The 16,069-nt window shown below is 39.6% G+C and overlaps 1 protein-coding gene across 4 annotated transcripts in view; it reads right to left on the reverse strand.

Annotated features, from left to right (window-relative positions):
* Nucleotides 1-16,069, reverse strand: part of NDST2 (N-deacetylase and N-sulfotransferase 2) — a 130,754-nt gene that overhangs the window by 83,534 nt on the left and 31,151 nt on the right. The window contains exon 1 of one of the 4 annotated variants that reach the window (XM_064716797.1): nt 6,053-6,272. The exons of the other annotated variants lie outside the window; for them this stretch is intronic. The gene's annotated coding sequence lies outside the window, so the exon portion shown is untranslated. Of the gene's footprint in view, nt 1-6,052; nt 6,273-16,069 lie in introns of those variants that run through there. 4 annotated transcript variants of the gene reach the window in all.

Here is a 16,069-nt window from a genome sequence, read left to right on the forward strand (position 1 = left end):
TTAGTCTATATCTGTGAGTTGTGGAGCCAGATGGCTCCTGAATGCTCCTCCAGCACCTTCAAAGCCAACTTCCCAGCATCCCATGTTTCAGAAGCACAAACAGAGACATCAGCAGTAGCTCTGAGTGAAGTTGGTGAGGGTTCAGCAGGTGAACTAGCTCAGGGTCTGAGCCATGCATAAACCTGTGTACTGCTTCCAGGTCTGAGCCCAGGATTTCAGTATGGACAACCTGTCACCTGAATAATGGATCTATGCAGAAGGAAAGGAAATGTCTGTGTCTACAAAGTCATTCTAAGGTCAAAAATTAACCTATCAAGCTAACAAAGGTTATTTGCAACATGTCCCATGCAGTGTTTAAAATCCTGTCCTCTAAAGCTTTGCCTGAGTATATTTCTCATCACTTGCCAGCATCCTCAGGCATTCCCCAAGACCCACTTCTGCAAAGAGTACATAAAGATTATTATACCCTCAAGGAAATCCAACTTAACCCTCTAGGCTGTCCCATATATGCAAGCAATGTACTAGGTTAAGCATGACTGTCCATGCATAGACAGTATTTCAAAACCAAGCCACTACAGACATTAATACTCACTACCCTGAACTCTAACTCTGAGCTCTAACAAGGAGCTCAGAGCCTTCCTCAAAATGTTAATGCTGGCTTACTTTAACTAGAGATGCAACAGCCTTCAACAAACTCCAACAAATTTTAAAGTTTCACCTTCCGGAAAAATGAATTCTGTTGTTTATCTGCACTTTAAGTGTCAGATTTAAAACGAAAAGGCAAGTACAGCTGCTCACAGCTGATAAGGCCTCATGCTTCTGGCATTTATTTATATCCATGATCCAGAGTAACAAACCCATGTACTTTAAACAACTGAAGCAACTCTTGGATAAAATATGGAAATAGGAAGATGAAACTAGAAGCAACCTTCTTTACTGTATAAATCCACTTATTCACCATAAATCAAGAAAAAACACTTTTGGATGAAGGTAATAAAAGATCCATACTGTCTGAGAAGATCAACTGCCGAGGCAGAGTGTCTCAACAACAATTCCAAGTTAGGGCACAAGAGCAGCTCCTGATGACATCTTGTTGGTTCTCATCTGAACAAGGGGCCAGCAACCCTGCCAATGCAGTTAATGTTTTCTGGCTGAGGTCACTAACATCTGGTTTGTGTACAGGCAGCTTCTGCTGCTCAGTGTTGCACAGGAACGGAGGCATCACAGGATGTCACAGGGCAGCACAGGCTTGGTGTTTGTGATTAACCTCAAGCAATGCCTCATTTGTGGGGTTGCAAAACACAGATGGAAACTCAAGTTTAAGATTCCAAGAAATAGGAAGAGGTAGTCAGCCCTATGGGGTAAAGCCTGAAAGAGAGTAAATAATGAGGGAAGACAGAAGAGGATAGAACAGAAGTGTGCTTCCACCCATGGCTGTTCCAGCTTGGCCCAGGGTTGACCTGGCTCCTGCAGATGATACCCAGCCCAACTGAGTCTGAAAACTCACAACTCAGTACACACAGTTATTACACTACATCAAGATACTGCTTATATACTGCAGCTTGTCTGTACTCATCTGCAACATAATACTGGGTTAGGGCTAGGCTGTACTCAGTTATCCAAAAGCGGAGGGTTAAGAACTTCAGGGTATAGCTCTGCAAGGAGCATAAAGCAATTTTAGTGGCTGCCAGCAAAAGAGGTGGACCCACATTCCCAGCTATTCATAGCACACTCATCCAAATAATTAATTCACCAAAGATTTGTTATCAATCAGACTTAGGAGCTTATCAAATGCACCCTACAACTCCCTGATTGCAGGAGCTGAAGACAGGAATGTTGTAACTGGGGCAGATGAGAGCAACACTGAGCTTTCCTGGAGAAGCACAGTTTGAGATGACCTCTCACAAAACAGTATCTTTATCATACAGACTAAAGGGAAAGGCAGGAGACAAAAAAGCTGGTTAAAGAATGCCCTAATCCATTAGACAATCATTTTTCATGTGTGTGTCTTGTCCTATATCTCAAGAATCACTATGGAACTGAAACACTGGTTATTTCCATATAAACTTCTAAACTCTAAACTGACAACAAACTTTGAACATGTTCTAGTAGTCAAAACCCTGAACAAGACTGAAACACAACAGCATTTTCAAGAGCTCTCCCTAGCGTGCCCTCCTGTTTGTTCTATAGTATCTCTCTGCTATGAAAAATGCTAACTTTCATTTAAAACAGCAGCCAATACTCATTTAAGATATCCCTTCCCCTGCTTCTTTCCTACCATTTTGCCCTACTGATGGAATAACAATCCAGTATCACAGCCAGGGAAGAGCACTGCAGAGCCAACAGAAGATAACCAGACTGGCTGGAGAGGGATGTACTGGAGTCAAGTGCTACAGCTCTGGAACAAGACTAAAGGAGAGGATTTCACAGGGACAAATCTGAAAGAGCCAGCAACTGGCTGTGAGGCATACACTACACAAATCCACTAAAATACAAGGGGCATCTCTCATGTTGCACCCAAATTTGACTCCATCTCACAACAGTTTGCTATTCTTGGTCTTCACAGTAAACTGACATCAACACTTAATCAGAAATCCAAGGCTAGAGAAAATAATATTTACATTACAGAGATCAATCCCACTTCTTGTCATGCCTTCTGTGCTTTATTTTGTTTTGCAGTTTTTCACTTGAATTTTGTGTTCCAAATATGGGTTATGGCCAAGACAACAGGAACTTGAATTGCTGTGCGTAATATAAAGTAAATAAAATAAATTAAAATTTCTTATCTCTGAGAAGCAAATGCTCTTAGATATCATTAGATAATGCCAGCATCAACACTATGTGCCTGATGCTTAGGCACAAAAAAAATTAAAATCAGTCTCAGACACTGACCATGTTAAAGTATGAGGTATGCCATATGCAACAAAGTGACTTGGGCATGGATAACAGGCAAAAGCAAGTATGTCAGTACCTGATTTTTTTTTTGCAGTCAAAACCTCACAACTATTTAGTAATTATTCAAATGTCCCCATCCTTGATGAGCACTAATACTGCACATCTGAGTCTTTCAGCTAGCAGTCCCATGGTTTGTGAAGCAGCCTCTCAGCCAGGTGAGGGGAAATTATAGCTTGTTGTGCTGATCTAGCACTGAAACACATTTCATCCACCTGAAAATTGTTCTTTTACAACCAGTGCTCTCAGTACACTAGAAAATAGTTTAGATACCTGATGATTTAGATTTTAATGTTCTTACTGTGGATATAGCCATCAAAATTCCCACTGCCTCTCATTCCTCACACACTTAATATGCTGATTTAATTATATGTCTGTAGTTCAGTTTACATTTTACAGGAGGCAAAAGGTAAGGAGATTCCAGTAAATGACACTTGAGATAACAGAATGAGTTACTGGAGAGCACAATGTTCATTCTTTGCATATGTACCAGCCTATTATAAAGGGCTTAAAAATTCACTCAAACAGAACAGGTAGGAAGCCTTGGCAAAAGCTAAGCTAAAATTAATTTTCCAGATTTTAAGGTTATAAAAGTAACTTACAAGGTACAAATCAGTGAAGACCTGTCTTTGTAAATCCATGGACAGACAGCTTCAGTCTGCTGCTCGATCAGGTTTTTCTCCCCAGCCGCCCTGAACAAAGCTTTGCCCACACTCACTGACTGGGGCACCAGGCAGCAGGGACAGGAGTGGAGCTGAAGCAAATGAGGTCAGTTCCATGCTGCACTGCCTGGGAAAGCAGTGGAGGGAAACTCAGGCACTGATCACTAAGGAAAAGGTGAAATAAAACATCTAGCAAGCAGAGAGGTTTAGAGATGGATTGTTCTACAGCTGCCCACATTTAAATAGCAAGGACAAGATAAAAAAATTACAAGCTCTGGCTACTATTAAGATAAAAAAGGAAGACAGGAAAAAGGAATCAAACAACTCTGAATCTAAAAAGAGTGGGACATGAGAATTTTTCCAAGAATAATTTAACAAAAGACCAGATGGAATGAAGCAGCGATATGTCCTAATTACAAGTTTATTATGTCAGCCTCAGAGAAAACATAAAAATCAAAAGACCCCAATCAAGTAAAGGTCGATCTTGGTGACGGGAAAAGGAGGAATTTCAGAAGGCAAAGTGAATTTAAATACATCCATGTTGAAAACTGGAAGATCTTTTTTCAGAGATTGAATCCTGTCAGTAATACTCAAAAAAATTTGACAATCTCTAAAATTATTAGCATAACAATCCTCACAGAGTGTGAGAGAAAGATTTGGGATTTTATCTCATGCAAATCCATAAGCTGCTACGAGTATATTTTTTTCATAAAGAAGATAATACTGAATCAAAAAACTCCAGCAGGTTAACAGAATAAATGGAAATACACATGTAAGCTTTGATGCTGATGTCGTTGCTGCTTACTCAAAATCACCAGTTTAAAACAGATGCTCACTCTTTCCCCATCCCTTACAAATTGTAACATGAAGCTGAGTTCCTATCAGGAACCTAATCCCAAACTACATTCTCTTCCCCAGTGGACTTCCCCCTTTTTCCTCTCTGTAACACTTTACCTCAACTCCACCCAACAAGTGTGCTGTATTTATGATAGAAAAAAGCTGCTACATTGGTGTATTTTTGAAAATCTATTTTTTTCTGCAGTAGCCTGGCCAACCAGGAAGTCAAAGCCCTGCATATTATCATATATTATTTTGTATGACTGAAGGTCACAGGCAGTCAAATCCTCTGTGTGCACATCCCTCTAAGAAATCCTGATCTCTGGGAACAAAAATACTACTACAATCTCTAGAATAAACTACTTGAGGGACTGGATGGTACGTTCAGATGTATTTCAAATACATATATTTATTTTGTATGTATTGACATACACACATGCCTTTCTAATGCAGGAGCTAAAAATTCCCTTCTAACACACCAGTGGCCAAGCAGCTAACATAGCAGCATTTTGGAAGTGGCTTGCACAACAGGAAAAGCAATTGCACAGTAGGAAAACTCCAGCAGGGAGACAACAATCCAACAACAAACAGGACATAAAGCATCAAATGGAAAGTGAACTCTTGAGGAGCTAAGACAGATGCAAAAGCTGTTGGTGGTAGTGTGAAGAGATGTACTGGTTAGCAACCGTAGGAATACACAGAAGATGTGGAAATATTTATCAGTGCAAGGTGCTGAAAAGATGTATTGAAACAAAGTTCACAGTCACTTATCAAACACAGCTGTTCAAAATCGCCCAGGACAAATTTTCACATATGATCTCAAAAATACTGAAATGCCACCCATTCATGTATACCACCAGTATTAATTCTTTTGCTGGTACAGTCCTGACACAGCAGGTTTTAGCAGAAAACTCACAGAAATATCGTCTCTGAACAATGATATGTTTGTGAAATGCTTTTACTTGGAAGCAATGTCAAAATTTAAAGTCATAACATTTACTTTTACTTCCAGATGCAAAATTCACACATCTATTAAATAATGCCAGGTATACACTTCTCCCAAGCCATCACTACTAAGTGCTCATCGGTCAAAACAACCCCTTCTTTAAAAAGGACAGGCTTAAGCCTTTCAGCATAGGCTAAACATTTTTCTGATACCCTCTAAAACTATAGCTATCTGTATGCAAAGTAATAAACAACAACAAAACAAATGTTTTCGGTATAATTTTACAGAGCTACCATTTTAATTTTTCTGCTTTGCAGCTTCATTTCTTGCATGTCAACAGCAGCCTCAAACTCACATTTCAACCCCAGGCCTGTCAATATCCACAGTATTTGTTATTAAAAGGTGCCTTATTCAGAAAGCTGTTTTGACACTGCACTACCGATGCCACACGTATGCAGTCAGCTCATACAGGGACTACTGGAACCCCACTAAACACAGAGACCCCTGCTAACTTCAGCATCACAGCCAGGAAACCACCCAAGTCAGACTGCAGCAAAGAAATTCCACTTGTGATGTGACATGGACACAAATAAAGAAGTATATATGAGAGGAACAGATTATGCCAGAGCATTTATTGTATTCATTCATTTCTTACCTTTCCCTTTACACTGCAGAGGTTACCTCACCCCTTGAAACACAGTCATAAGCAGCAACAGGTTTCACATATGAATTCTTTTTTCCCTGGGTGCTCTGGGGAAGCAAGAACATTCACTCAAGTGAGCATTCATGCCTCAGCTTGAGGACAAGGCTCTGCACCGAAGCCCTTAAGACCTTCTCACGGCTGCTGATTTCATCCACGAAGTGAAAGAGCATCTCAGCAGGACACTGCCAGCCTCCTTTTCAGCTCCCACTCACTGATTGCCAGTCTCTGGCAAGTGAAATGTCAAGAAACAGGCAGGGGCGGTGTTTGGAGAAGGAGGGATAAGAGATTCTCACCATCCATCAACCTCAAAACCTATTCAGCCGACAACTTGAATGGAACAGGCATTTCATTCTCCATGGTAACAAGAGATGGAAGGAGGCTGAGGAAAAAAAGGAGAGAGTACAGACCCGGGAAAATCCAATGTTGAAGATGCAGGGAAACTTGCAAACTTTGCAATTCCTCTCTGCTGTCCAAGTTGCATGCAGAAGAGAGAAAAGCCCTTTCCTTGCCTGCACAAGGAGGCAAACCGTGGCCACGATGAGGTGTCTTTTCTGCAGGCAGCATATTGATGGAGGGAGAGGAAATCCCTTATCCTGCACCAGTCCTACCCAGAGGAAAGACAAATGCCTTCTGAACACTGGAAATTTGGGAAAAATGCAGATTATTGCCTCCCAGAAAAAAGAACTGCCTGAAAGGGAAAGATACTGTCATTCCTTGTACAGTACTTGTCTACAGATCAAAGCCACTGATGCCAATTCAGTCTGTGTGCCAGCGCTGACCACAAACCAGAGTGGAGGATTAACATCACTCTGTCTGCTTTCCATCTGACATGGAAGAAAATGTTTGTTACTTCTGTTATGCCAAACAACTTAGATGCACAGATAAAAACAAGGAATTAATTTATTCTTTTCCAAGGCACACCAAAACGAAGCATGGAAGCAGACAAACTTAAAATTCGGGAAGCACCTTTGCCAGCCTCAAGGGATCTCATGGTAAGTCAGTTCTTATTAACATTTCAGGCCTGGCCATCTTCTGAACTTTTTTTCCTGCTATTTTACATTCATAACTTGAGCTGTCACAGCCAGAATGCGCACAACAGGGAAATTACATTTGGATTCATGCACGTTTGTGTTCCAAGCTGGCCCCATGCAGCTACTGAAAAGAGTCTCTGGCTAAAGTACTTATGCAAGATAACCCAACAAAGGACTGAAAAGCTCTGCAAATCCTCGCTGCTGCCATCTTATTTTTTCTCAGTTTTGTACACTGATTCTTTCCTGAAGAACACATTTAAATCTCTCTCCCCCATCCAAACTCCTCACCTCTCAATTTGGAGTTTCTCACTTTTATATTGCATGTGGGACATGCTGTTGGAGTGACACTTTTTTTAAACTTCTGTTATTATCTATACAGAGAGCTTTTTGTTAAAGATGACCTGCAGAGTCTAGTTTTTTCAGTAGTCCTTATGCATAAACAAATATGCTTCAGATCATAGTTTTTTAAAAACTATGAATTTTTCTTCATTGTGCTCATTTGAATTTTGGACAGACAACTTTCAATTTCTTACACAGATCTTTACCATTCATGACATTGCAACCCATAAGGCATGTTAATACACAATCCTGCCCAGTAAATTTCAGCCTTTATTCTCACTAATCATTTCAAAGCCACATGAATACATTCCTGCTTTTGAAAATCACTTTCCTCCTCTGAAAAAAAATTGTTTTATTTTCTCCTTTGTCTTCCACAACTGACCAAAACAGAACCTCAGACGGAACAATCTTACAGCCACTTGCTACTTGTTCACCAACTTATCTTCCCAAGACAGTCCTTTCTTTAGGCAAAGGAGGGCACATTTACCTTTTGAAATTAACTTCAGGTCCATGGCTTAGAGCTATTTTCCTTTTTTTCCTGAAGACTTTAGCAAGAAAATGAGAAATGAGACTACTCCATTCTCTCTATCCCAGCTAAAGCCAACTAAGTGGGAATGACACCTCAGCTGTAAGATGTCAGACTCCTACAACTCTATATAAGCAAATAAATACTGTTAAATGCACTTGCATGATCACATGAATTCAGTTTTTTCAGCCAGTTTTGAAGACACTTCAGAATTCCAAGGAGATATTTCCAGCCCATTTAAAACATATTCTACTGACATCTATTAAGATGAGGGTATTTAACACAGAAAGCTTTTTGTGTTCTTTTCATAGAACAATCTCAGAGTACTTTGTTATTTTGCTTTGTTACAGGAGCACAAAAAGGAAAGAATGTATTTTTGCCAATTGCCATAAAAGCAGAATCATCTTCCCTGCACTTGCTGTTCATTGCACTTCACCTTGATCCTCTTGAAGGTTTGAAAGCATTGTTGTTTATCTGGAGCTCAGGGAAAGGGATTTTCTTTCTCTCTGAAGTTGATTCTAATGTACTTCAAAGAGTTGCCATCTATTAACATTATCCACTTGTCTTCCTATGATCCAAAAACTATACCCTTAGAAATGAAGAGCTTTCCCAAATCTGTTCCAGCAGCATGCTTTAGGCAAGAAAGAAGACACTGACAACGATACCAATATTCAGAAATGTGACAAAAACCAGTCCAAGAGCATAGAGTAGTACCAACCACAGTGCCACTGTGTGCTCCTTTTCAGCCACCAGATGGGAAATGTTGATGCGTCTCACCAAGGGCACACACAGAGATACACATTTTGGAAACAAATCTACTATGAATTGGCTAAAACTAGTATCTGAAAAGGCACCCTACCAAGAGGTACTGAAGAGAAGGGTGAAGCATGCCCACACAGAATCAAGGCCTTATCCAGCTTCCAAAACAGAAGAATAAACAGTACAGTACAGCCAAGACTCAAAGGACTGCCCACCATGTGCGCCTGCCAGGCAATAATAAAAGCTGAAATGCATCAATAGTCTCAGGCTGGCTGAGAACGAAACTGACTTGAGTTCTGATCAAGTTTGGTGGTCTCCACACAGCTCTTGCATTACTAAAGCTACCACCTCTACTGACAGCAATTTCACAGAGAAGCGAACCAGTGGGAACCAGTGGGACAGCACTGGCAGCAGCACATCACAGCATCCTGAACTGCACCTGCCCAGCTAACAAATGGTTTCTGGGAATAAAAAAGGCTAAAAAACATGATTGGAAAGCACACAAAAATCATCAAAACCTCAAAAAAAATCTGAGAACAGCACCTAGGAAAGCCAAAGCGTCTTGGTTTAAATTAACAACCATGGCTGAAATATCTCTGAGCCATTCTCAATAGAAATTATTTCGAGGTAGGAATGAGTACGGACAGAGTAACAGGGCTGACCTGACAACACAGTGTGTGTGCCATCAGTAAAAGAACAGCATACTGTGCCACCGAGTTACTGAATTACCGGGTATTGCCCACTGCAGACACACCACCCCAAAACAGGAGAGGTGGACTTTATGTGTGCAATTTTATCAAAACATAGTTTTCTGACAAGCAAAATTATACTAACCCAATAGTTTCCTATTTTCAGGTGTGCCCCAAAATTAATAAAAGACTTGAATAAAAAGCTCCTCAAAAGAATCAGCATTAATAATTACAGAGGCAAAGACTGAAATTTTAACCTACTTAAGTTTAATTTTTTTTTTTTACTTAGTCAGTGCTTTAAAAACTTTTCATAAAACAGGAACTCTCCACTACTTTAGAAACAAAAAGAAAAAATGCAAAATCCTTTGGATCACAAGAATTTCATGTTTCATAAGTGAAAAAGAGCAAATGACAGCAAGATTCCTAACAATTTGTTTGGCAAATGCCATCTAAACCAGCACACACAGTCACCTCAATCTGTTACCAAGAACTTGCAACAGCAGTAAATGTTAATGACACACAGCAAGGTAAAAGCTATCAGCCAGGGAAGGAACAGCTTTTAGGAGACCATTAGAGGCTTATAAATTTTGAATTCTAAAATTTTGTATCTGCAGGAAAGGTTTTCAGTGTTTCACATGCAAACATTTTCATGCAAATAAATACATTTTCCTCTAAACTAAAAGAGTTTAAAAGGGCACAATTAGCAGTTTTCACTGAGTATAAATCAGACAGCTGCCTGTAATTGGAACCAGGAGCAAAAGACGTATAAGAGATGCTTTCTTCCTTGCAGATGCTTTCCCAAGATCTAAGGGAAAGTTCTACATCAAGAAATTAATATAATACTATCTAAATCTACACAGTCTATGGCTTTAATAGGTACATTTACATGTGAATAGTTAGTTTTGGGTTGTTTTTTTTTTCCTCTTTTCGTTCCCAATTTCCTTTTGGATTTCATCTATTTCATATAAGATTAAAACAGCTACAAAGATGCAGCAAGCCAAATTAAGCTCACTGGGATACCTCTGCAAATAAAGCTATCTTTTAACAAGGAGCAGAGGGGTCAACACCAATGAATCAGCGCTAAATGCTATCAGGAGCAGTGCAAGGAAAACAACTACCTCTTCATTCCAATGGGGATCAGAAGAAGCTGCGAATTTGAAACTGTAAGCTTGAAGAAATGAAATATGAAGAAACTAAATATGTTTCACATGATAGAGGCATGTTTAAATGTCTACTTCTGTCTACATTTCATAATGCTACTGAAATACAAGTGATGTCCAACATATGCTTGGGACACAGGACACTACTTAGGGCAAAGCACTAAACAATGCCTTAAAACTCCATCAGCGAAAATAATACAAAAACAATGGGTTGGAGATTTTTTTGGATGGGGAGCAGTGGGGGCATAAAGATAACACCAATTAACCAATCTTTTTTTCCCACTAAGTCAGCATTTCAACAACTCAAGTATCTATAAATGAACCAGTTTCTTAAGAAAAAAATTATTTACATTTGTATCATTCTGCAAATAAGAGGACATTTTTTAGAACAGACGACACCATCTTCTTCAGCCTTTTGTGCAACAACTAACTGCTTCCATGATTTCTTAAACACTTCCCTGTTTTACACAGTGATCCCAGTTGTAAAACAACAGGGAAACTTCCCCTTCCTTCAGGTCAATGGAAAACCAGAATCAAACACTTTTCAACAAGCTGATCAGAACACTGTAGATAAATATAAAGAAGAACCATAAACTACATATTTTTATGCACACCACTCCCAAGACACCAAAATGACAGAAGAACCAGCTGAGGTACTAATGCAGATGCGACCTAAGAGGCCTCAGGCACAGATAACCAACCAACCTGTGCAACTTAAAAAGCAACACAAACTCCCAGCTGCCAGCTTCTCCTCCCCAGTGTAATAAGATGTAACACATATTCAGTTTACAGTATGATACCACATTTTTGCTGGAAGGCATAAGAGATATGAATTTAACAGCGTGTTAAATTGGAGCATTGCACCTGTGTCTTACTACCAGCCTGCTTGATTTCCCCAGGGCTGGAGGATGCGCTTGCCACCTGGAGATGGGCAGCACAACCTGACTTATCCTTTCTAAGCTCTTTCTAGAACTACCTGGGCACAAGGTCCCCAGCCTGACCGCAGATCCTGGGCACTGTGATAGGGTGGGCAGGAGAAGCATGCTTTGAGTCATAGAATCATTTGGTTGGAAAAGACCTCTAAGATGCAGTCCAGCCATCAAGCTGGCACTGTCAGGTACACCTAAATCAAACCAAGTGGTAGGCTTGGCAGTGCCTAAGTGCCATCTCTACACATATTTTAAATACCTCCAGGTATGGTGATTCAACTAGAATGCTAAGCATAGAGTCACAGAAAAAAGTTAGCCCCTGAATGAAAATATTTCACATAGTTTACAAACATCTCTCATATTATCTCTTCTCACTTGTCTGTGCTGATATAAGAACAGCAGGCATATATTGTATGTCAGGCAACTGCTTCAAGTGACTGCACCACAGGAAGAAGCATCGACACCAGCGACAAAAGAGAATGTTAGGGAAGCTTGTGGCTCCTACAAAATGCCTTGAAAAAACCCCTCTCTGTTGCAGCATGGACTCTAAACAAATATGCCTACATTCTCTCAAGGCATCTTACTTTCAAATGCAAATAATACGATGTGTAATGAAAGGGAATAAAGCCTTGTTCCCAGAATATAAAATAAAACTAACTGAATTTACCAAAGGACAAAAGAAGGTTGAAGCTCCCACTAATGGCTTTGTGTCTGATTTTTAATACTAAAAGCTTCCCGTGCTTAGTTTATGAATTTGGAAGGGAGAAATTTTGAAACAAAACTATGTAACACATTTTCTCTCAGGCATATAGACTTCTACCTTTCCTGTGAAGATAATATACACATTTCAGTTTTCTGCATTTTAAGATTTTATCACCTTTTGGAGCAGCAAGGAGACGTTGCTGAAAGCATCTCATATTACCTAGATTAACCTTGTGCTCACTACTTCCCCACACAAATAGACACCAAAATAGCAAGCCAAGTCTTTCCTCTCTGATCTCCAAGTAAGTACTACCGCTTGAAAAAATATATCCTGTTACTGCTTGGAAAAAATATACTGTATTCCCACCCCCTCAAACCATTCCTCTGTAAAACAGTTCATCTTAAAAATACAGTACTGTCACCTTCCTTTTTCAGGTTTTTGCCATTGCTGTCACTATGGAAACAATCAGATCATCAGATATGTCAGTAAGCACGATTTATAAAATACAAAAGCACCAATTGTAGATATTATACATAAAATCCAATCAAGACAAAATTAGCATGTTAGCAAGGAAACACTGGCTTTAAAGAATTTTTAATTTCATATGATTTCCTAGAGCAATGCTGCAATGAGCTACGGCCAAGGAAAGAGCAGCCAGTGCAGAATCATGCATGAAGTCACACGGCCAAAGGCTGCAACAAACTGCCAGGACAAAGGGCTGTGATCAACCCTTTTCCATCCATTTAAAACACAAAAATCCTACAGTAACGTGAAGTCAGTATATCCCCAAAACATTACACCAACATAAGAAATATGGCAAGACATACAGATATTTGTTTCTCTGAGACTTAGAAATAAATGAAGGAAGACCTTTTCAGTTTGTTTTGCCTGTATCTCAATAGCGCATTCAGTCACATTCCCCTCTGTTCATCACCTTTGTTCACATCTGCATCAGAAGCAAAGGTGAAGCCAATTACTCACAGCTTCCCAACCAAGCAAAGATTTAAAGCAGTTCTTAGAGAAACATCAGTTATAGAGCTTGGTTGGGCAGTTATTCTGTTGAGTTGTAGTTTCAGCAGTGCAAAAGCAGAGTGCTTATTATCGCGGTAAGATGGGGTTCATCCAAACCCGTACGTGCAGAAGATGCAGTTTTCCCCTGCTCCCAAAGCTCAGGGCATACTTCACTTTGACATGTTGACTCAATTATAGCACTCGGGAGCCTCAGGAGAACAAACACAGCTTTTTGAGACACCTCCCTCTCTACCACACACACACACATTCTCCCTGTGCTTATTTAGAAGCTCACTGCCTTTCATCATCACACTATTCTCTCATATGTTACACTGATGCACCTACTCACATTGCTGCCTTTCCTCACCTTTACTGTCTTGGAAAGTAAGCAATTACCATACTTCAAATTCAGCTACTGAAGTTACAACACAGATAACAAAAGCAAGAGGGACCTCTTTTTATGGCAAGATAAAATATTTCAGCTCAAGAAAACAGGTCAAACCCAAGAGTCAGGGAGCACTAGGAGAAGAGAGAAGAGACATGAAGCTGTAAACTGCTTTTAAAACATTGGGAGCGAAAAGAATAACGTGTACTTTTCTTAATAATGACGTGGCAAACAGTAAGCTCCAGGTGCCATTTTGGGTTGGAAAGACAATCTGCCAATCTGCCAGTGCTGCACAGCTGACCCTGAGACTGCTTGGTGCCTTTCGGACTTGGCTGAAGGACTTCTGCCTTTGATGCTACATGCACATACAGCCAAGTCCCTTACCTTCAGAGCCCCTCAAGTGGCTCAACAGAAGAAACAGTCTACAGTATTCTTGTCTTAAAAGCTCTGGTTTTGACAGGCTGTCTTGATGACAGATGGAAATTTATTAGATTATTCACTTTTTGAAACAGGACGAACAGATCAGGTACTCTGAGATGGAGATAGTCCCTTCCTCACTTGAAACACATGGTTTTGATTCCTAATTTCCAAAACACAAGATTACATGCTTTGTCTAAGATTTCCTCTATTAGACTGCAGAAGTTAGATGGAATGAATTCAGACAGCAGCTGCAAGGAGAGAATGACTGAAAGATTTGGAATTCTGACCTATCAAGAGGGCAAGGAAGAACGAAAGTTATAAATTACATAACTGAGTAAAAAGGTAGAGTAGAGGGCAAAGTAAGATAAATTTAATAAGTCTTTTGTGGGAAATCCTCTTCCACAAAAAGCTTCTAGAAACAGAGTGAATTTTGATGCAGTTTCCCTGCAATGAATTATATTAGTTCACAAAAATCAGGAAACTGTAAGATAGTACAGAGGACAATTCAGAGCTGGAGTTTATGTTGCTCAAATATTGGACAACTGTGCAAGTTTGTATCTGTTTTCTATCTGGCTCTTTTTTTCCTCCTTTCCCTTAATCGTGCATGCCTGAGGGCTTCCAAATACCCTGTGCTGAAGTATTCAACACTCTTAAAAAGTTAGAATCATTTATCTGGTACAGTGGTACTTCTCATTTGTGTATGTAGCTCTCTGCCCTCGCTTCTCTTGTATCCTTTCCTAGGCTCCAAGGTGACTAGAAAACACTGCCTGTTGAAGTCTGGGTAACAAACAGTATCTACACAATATTTTCAGTATTATCACCTACTGCACATTCCTAAGCACAATTTCTAGTACATTTCTTAAGACCATAGGTTATTCCAATCAGTCTGATATTAATTACATGTCCTCTAGCAAAGACTGCTCTTAGGACTCTGAACAACCACCAAAGTCAGTGCCACAACACCAACATGAAAAAATCCAACAATAAACAAAGAACTTTTGCATGTACTGTATGACTTCTGCAGAATTTAATATGTCACTGAAATCAGTAGGGGAGATCATTAGAAAATTCCTTGTCATATACAGAAGCTTTCATTCTTCAGGTATTTAGAAAGAAAGCTAAAGACACAGCAAACTCAGGTAAACATTTTTTCAAAATAATAAGTCTACACCATGATTTAAGGTACTTGCTGGTATTTGAGTTTACTACATACTGACTTCCTAGCTGTAAAACACTGATTTTACCTTTTCTCAATGCATTCATGCAAACAGGTCTTCAGTCAACACATGAAACTCTTGCCCTCCACATGCCCTGAGAGTAACTGTGGGGCAGGACAACTATTTCAATATTTCCCTGTGATGGTGGATGTAAAAAAAAAAACCAAACATTTTTACCAGACAGTAAAACAAGCACTTTGTAGTAATAGAGAGAAGTACCTCGAAAGGGTCCTTAACCTCACTATGAATACTATGCCCTATAAAATCAATTTGGCAAATCTGTGCTACATCAGAGGAGTTTCACTATCTGTAATTCCATTGAAAAAGACAGGATTACTATTTATAAAAGGGTAGACAACAGAAGCAAACATAGAGCTGGAGAGAAGAAAGCAATCCTGCTTCATGAAAAAATACACCTGAAGTCTGAAATATAAACACATTTAATCTTCTTGGGCTGTTCTTGCTTAGCATAAACAGAAAATAAAACTGTATCTATTACTTCTTCCCTGCTTTGCTTACTGATTAGTGAACTGAATGTCATCTTCTTACTTTGAGCTTTCTTCTAATAGATTAATGACAATAGAAAAGCCACAACATTGAACAGCAAACATCTGCTATTTTCTTGGACTCACATGCATTTTCTAACAGCACCCTGAACTAGAAAATACTCTTCATACACATGCCCGAGGTTTACATGCATTATAATCCAACTACAAGAGTTCAGACTGAACTTGCTTGCAGTATTCTGATACTCTGTAACAGAGCAACAAGAAGGCAAATAAGTTTCAGAAGACCTATTT

The sequence above is a fragment of the Zonotrichia leucophrys genome, chromosome 6, assembly GCF_028769735.1.
Source record: "Zonotrichia leucophrys gambelii isolate GWCS_2022_RI chromosome 6, RI_Zleu_2.0, whole genome shotgun sequence".
NCBI classification, from domain to species: domain Eukaryota; kingdom Metazoa; phylum Chordata; class Aves; order Passeriformes; family Passerellidae; genus Zonotrichia; species Zonotrichia leucophrys.